The sequence below is a fragment of the Myotis davidii genome, unplaced genomic scaffold, assembly GCF_000327345.1.
Source record: "Myotis davidii unplaced genomic scaffold, ASM32734v1 scaffold6, whole genome shotgun sequence".
NCBI lineage: Eukaryota > Metazoa > Chordata > Mammalia > Chiroptera > Vespertilionidae > Myotis > Myotis davidii.
In genome coordinates, this window is record NW_006383011.1 from 16,123,503 (window position 1) to 16,129,502 (window position 6,000).

The window sequence follows — 6,000 nt, forward strand, 5'->3', positions numbered from 1 at the left end:
TAACCAATGTTTATCAATTGAATAAATGTCACATTTGCACTTCCTTTCAGGGAACAGAACACTGACTGTGGAAGAATTTAATTGGCTTATCTGAAGCAACGTTCTCTTGGATTGTGAACCCAAAGGGTACATGGTCTGTCTATTACTCTGTTGAAAGGTGGGAATATTACCCAGAGAAGAATGCCCCAAAGAGAGCCTATTAAAATGTCATCTGAGCACAGGCAGCATGGCTCAGTGGTTGAGCGTCGATCTGTGAACCAGGAGGTCACAGTTCAATTCCAGGTTAAGGCATAAGCCCGGTTGTGGGCTTGAGTCCCAGTGTGGGGTGTGCATAATGAGGCCGGTCAATGATTCTCTCTCATCATTAATCTCTTTACCTTCCTTGCAGAAATCAATAAAAATATATTTTAAACAAAAGATGTCACCTGAAAATGAGGATAGTGGCCTGGCCGGTGTGGTTGAGCATGGACCCATGCACTATGAGGTCACTAGTTTGATTCTGGGTCAGAGTACATGCCGGGGTTTCCAGCTCAATTCCCAGCAGGGGTCTGCAGGAGGCAGTCAATGGATGTTATTTCTCTCTCATTAATGTTTCTCTCTCTCCCTCTCCCTTCTTTCGAAAAACAAACAACCAAACAAAACCACACATATTTAAAAAAAAAAACAAAACAGGACATTGAATGACGTGACCTCCAAGGTACCTTTCAAACCTAAAATCCAATTTCAACAGAACAAAGGCCATGCCGGAATGTCACTTGACCTACACCACTGAGTTCTTGGTATAGGACATCAAAGGAGAAAACAAACTGTTCTGGTTTCCAGTCCAGCATGTAAGGAGTTGGAAGTAGTCATTCTGTCCTAACAAGTAAAAAGCTGAACAAACTGAAAAATCAACAACTCTTCTTGGATTTATTAGATAAGAAAGTCACAGGGCAAAGCGCTGGCCCCAAAATGGGAGAGGCAGGCAACTAAGGTGAATCAGAACAGAAACTCCCAGCAGCAGCCTCTGTGGGAACCAGTGCCGTGGTAGGAAAATCTGAACTGAAATTGGCAAATTGCTGGAGTCTCAGAGAGTCAAGTCTGAGGGTCAAAAACTCTAGGCAGACCTGGTCATAGGGGTTCCGCACTTTTGTGAGTTTTACCAGGTTCCCATGGTGAATATTGGGGGGGGGGGGCGGATTTACTTATGCTTCTTGTAGAAGGAAGGGAAAGGAAACCATTGGACATACTCCATGGCACTCCAGAGCCTAAACTATTATAGTTTTATCAGATCCTAACTGATCTGAGGGAGGAAAAATACCCAATACCAGACTGCTCTAGCATCCTTCCTGTCCCACCTACGAGGGGAGAAAAATCTGAACTTATAAGTTCACAGTCCAGAGGCACAGGCTCACTGAAAGACAGATCTCCTCACAGGACCACGGAGCCTTCCCTTCCCAACACCGCACCATCACTACAGCTCCATTAACCAGCACATCAAGTCCGGTAGCAAGAAAAACATCACAAGGTGTACTAAAAGGGAAGAGACAGATCAAGCATCAAAACCAGAACCAGGGATGCTGCGATTATCAGACTAGACATTTAAAACAACTACAATTAAAATGCTAGGGGCTCTGAGCAATAAAATAGACAGCATGTAAAAGCAGATGGGCAATGTTAAGCAGAGAGATTGAAATTCTAAGAAAGAATCAAAGGAAATGCTTGAGACCAAAACACTAGCAGATATGAAGGAGGCCGTTAGTGGAAGAAAGAATCTCTGAACTTAAAGAAATGTCAATAGAAACTTCCAAACAGAAAAAAAGACAAAAGACTTTTTTTTAAAAAAAAAAAAAAAAAGGGAACAGAATACCTAGGAATTGTGGGACAACTACAAAACGTCTATTTTATGGGAATAGTAGAACGAAAAGAGAGAAGAAATATCTGAAGCAAAAATGACTGAAAATGTCCTTGAATTAATGTCAGACACCAAAGCATAGATCCAGGAATCTCCGAGAATACCAGGCGGGATAAATTACCAAAACAAAAATAAAAGACCAACAACAAACTACACCTAGGCATATCATATATGAACTGCAGAAAATCAAAGATAAAGAAAAATAATTGTGAAAGAAGCCGGAAGGAAATGACACCTTACCTATAGAGGAGTGAAGATCAAAAGTACACCCAGCTTCTCAGAAGCCATGCAAGCAAGAAGAGAGTGAAGAGAAATACTTAAAGTATTGAGAGGAAACACCAACCTAGAATTTTGTGCCCTGTGAAATTATCTTTCAAAAGTGAAGGAGAAATAAGACTTTCTCGGACAAGATTATGGGGAATTTGTTGCCAATAGACCTGCCTTGCAGGAAATGTTAAGAAGAAGTTCTTCAGAGAGAAGGAAAATGATGTAGGTCAGACACTTAGATCTACATAAAGAAAGGGAGAGCATCAAAGAAGGAATAAGTGACATTAAAATAAAACTTTTTTTCTTATTCTTAATTGATCGAATAGATAACAGCTTTAAAAAAATAATAGCAGCAATGTATTTGATTATGGTGCTTATACATATGTACATAAATATATATGCTTATGTATAAGTGAAGTGAATGACAGCAATAATTCATGGAGTGGGAGGAAAGAATTAGTATTATTTTGTTATTATAAGCTATTTGCACTACCCATGAAGCAATAGAGTGTTATTTGAAAGTGGAATGGATTGTAAATGCATATTGCAAACTCTAGGGCAGCCACTAAAATAAGTAAAAAAGAATAACTGATATGCTAAGAGAAAATGGAATCTTATAACATGTTCAATTAAAACCACAAAAGGCAGAAAGAATGAAAGACAAAAACAGGGACAGAAAAAAGGGGCATTAAATAAAAAACAGTAGCAAAACTGTGGTTCTTAATTCAACTATATCAATAATCACTTTAAACCTCACTGGTCCAAATATACCAATTAAAAGAGCTTGTCAGAAAGGATCAAAAAGTAAGACCCAACTATGTGTAATCTACAAGAAATGCACTTGAATTATAATACACATACAGATTAAAATTAAAGATATAAATAAAGATATACCAGGTGCAGCACAGAGGATTTTAGGGCAGTGAAACTACTCTGTCTGATACTATAATGATGGATTCACATCATTATAAATTTGTCCAAACTCATGCAATGTACAGCACCAACAGTGAACCCTAATGTAAATGGAGTAAGTGGAGCGATAATGACATGCCGGTGTAGGTTCATCAACTGTAACAAGTGTACCACTCTGGTGGGGGATGTTGATGGTGGGGGAGGCTGTATGTGTGTGGGGCTGGGAGTATAAGAGGAAGTTTCTATACCTTCCATTTAATTTTGCTGTGAATCTAAAACTGCTCTAAAACTTAGTCTAACACACACACACACACACACACACACACACACACACACACCTCTTTCTGGAATGAAATCAGGCAGGATGGCCAGACCTGCTGGCCTTGCATAGCTTGGTAACTGGCTTCGAGGGAGGGACTGCTCAGATACAGCCTCCCAGCCCCCAACCCAGGCTTCAAGAGTCCCACGGAGCTGTGGAGCTGAAGATGCCCACAGAGCACAGGCAGAGGAGTGGGGATGAGGGGGATGGTGGGAGGGGGCTTTCTCAGAAAATACAGGCAAACGAGAAAGCTCCACACAGCCTGGCCGTGATGCTGACTCCATTAACTGATGTCTGAAAATCCAGACCTAGCGTGTACCCCAGGCAACAAACAGCACCCTGTTCTAATTTCTCTGTCCCACTCCCCTTAGCAGCAGCTACACTTGACACTCGGTCTGCTTTACCTGCACCTGCCCACCAACCCACCAACCCACCAACGTCCCATTCTTTCTTTTTATTGGGCAACAGAAAGGATGGGTATTGAGTCATTGCTAAGGGCAGCTTGTGTGCATAATTTAACCACTGGCACCCTCTGGTGTTGAAAATCTAGACTTGTCTGTCCTAACAAAACAATTAGCCTGGGTTGGCAGGTCAGCAAAATAGAAATTGTCTTTGAAGACTTCTTTTTTATTTTTAAAAACTTATTTTCTGGGCAAGCTGTGTAGTTGTCATAATAGGTTAAAAAAATGCCAATGACATGTCAGTTAAAATGGATGACATGAGACCGACTTTGAAAGTGCTTTTAAAAAAAAGTCTGGAAACAAGAGGGCAAAGAGGCTGGGGAACTTGAGATGATTCGGGCAGCCACATGGGGTGGGCGGGCATCGGGAGGCCACTATGGCACGGGGCAAGCACTATGGGCAGTCTATCTGAAGTGTACCTGGCGTATAAGACGACCCCCCACTTGCAGGCATATTTTTCAGGGCCAAAAAATCGTCTTATACGCCGGCAAATACGGTAGCCTGGGTTGGCAGGTCAGCAAAATAGAAATTGTCTTTGAAGACTTCTTTTTTATTTTTAAAAACTTATTTTCTGGGCAAGCTGTGTAGTTGTCATAATAGGTTAAAAAAATGCCAATGACATGTCAGTTAAAATGGATGACATGAGACCGACTTTGAAAGTGCTTTTAAAAAAAAGTCTGGAAACAAGAGGGCAAAGAGGCTGGGGAACTTGAGATGATTCGGGCAGCCACATGGGGCTCCTGGAGGCAGGAGGGTGATGCTGGAGGCTGCAGACCCGTAGGAAAAAGTGTACGTGCCACTTGGAACCAAAAGAAACCTGTAATGTGGGCTGAACAAACCACCTCAAGGCCCCCCCTTGCCCCACCCCATCACTATTGCTGGGCTGCCACTCATTGGCCCAGGCTGCCGTAAGGCTTCTCTTTCCAGGCTGCCTCTTGGTGTTCATTTTCAGCTGGTTTTGCGTGATGACTGAGCTGGGAAGAAACAGCAGCCTTGCTGGGACTCTTTTGAAAGGGAAATCATTATTCTACCAATACTCAATTTTTCAACACATATTCATTGAGCTCCTACTATGCGCTGGGTGGTGCTTCAGCAGCAGCAGGGTCATCCTGGCCTTCATTCATTTTGGTTTCCATGTTTCCACCCTTTTCATAGCTGAGATTAAAGCTAGGATTGCAACGAGGTGGGTCAGCCTGCTGGGACTTCTTCCAAAGCAAGCAGACAAGGTTCTGAGAACAATGACAGAGCCACGCCTGAGGAGACGGGCAGGCCTATGGTGCCCGCAGAAGTGTCTTTGTGTTGGGGTGATTTGGCCCTTCGGGGTGGGCCATGGCAATGGTTTGATTTCACAACAGGTTATAGTCAGCCATGCCATTCTTGGAGATAGAGAATAAACAATTATTATCAGGAAATTGTCTAATTGTGTAAGGGAAGTTGGCAGTGATGGACTGCAGAGTCCTGGGCAGAAGACGAGAAAGGGAGGGTAGAGGGGTAGCTCCACCAGGTCACATGGGCTCCAGTTGTCACCAGATAGGGAATAGGGAGCCTTGATCACACTGGAAATGCCATTCAAAGCTTTCCAGAGACTATGACTGGCCAGCTGCCTGCTACCCAGCATTGCTCAGATGAAAACGCTGGCTGAATCTCTGGCGACCTGCCATGCATGATGGCGGTCACCAAGTCTTTATTTATTTTTCTTAGACCCAGGCAAGAGGGGCCCCTGCTCTGGCCCATGCTGGCCTCTTCTGGTCATAAGCTTCTCTATACGTAAGGGGTCTGCAGGGGCAGAAAGACTTGAGGTTGAAAAAGGATCAAAAGAGAGAAATAAACACAAGGGATGTGGGGACAGTGAAACTCCTCTGTGTGAGCTACTAGAAGGGTGGATACACATCATTATACATTTGCCAAAGCTGACTGTCCATCCATTGATCCCCAATGCAAACTGTGGACACTGGGTGGTCACGATGTATCAATGTAGGTTCAGCAATTGTCATAAATGTACCACTCTGGTGGGCAATGTTGATGGTGGGGAGACCAGTGTATGTGGAGGCAGGGAGTATATGCAAAATCTCTGTACCTTCTGCTGTGAAGCTAGAACCGGTCTAAAAATAAAGTCTATTGAGAAAGGAGAGGCGAGGAGGGAAAGG

At 43.1% G+C, this 6,000-nt stretch overlaps 1 protein-coding gene across 1 annotated transcript in view; it reads right to left on the minus strand.

The window, feature by feature from the left end:
- The window catches only part of PRKCE (protein kinase C epsilon), a 446,492-nt gene that overhangs the window by 153,775 nt on the left and 286,717 nt on the right, over window positions 1-6,000 (minus strand). The gene's annotated exons all lie outside the window — the stretch shown is intronic.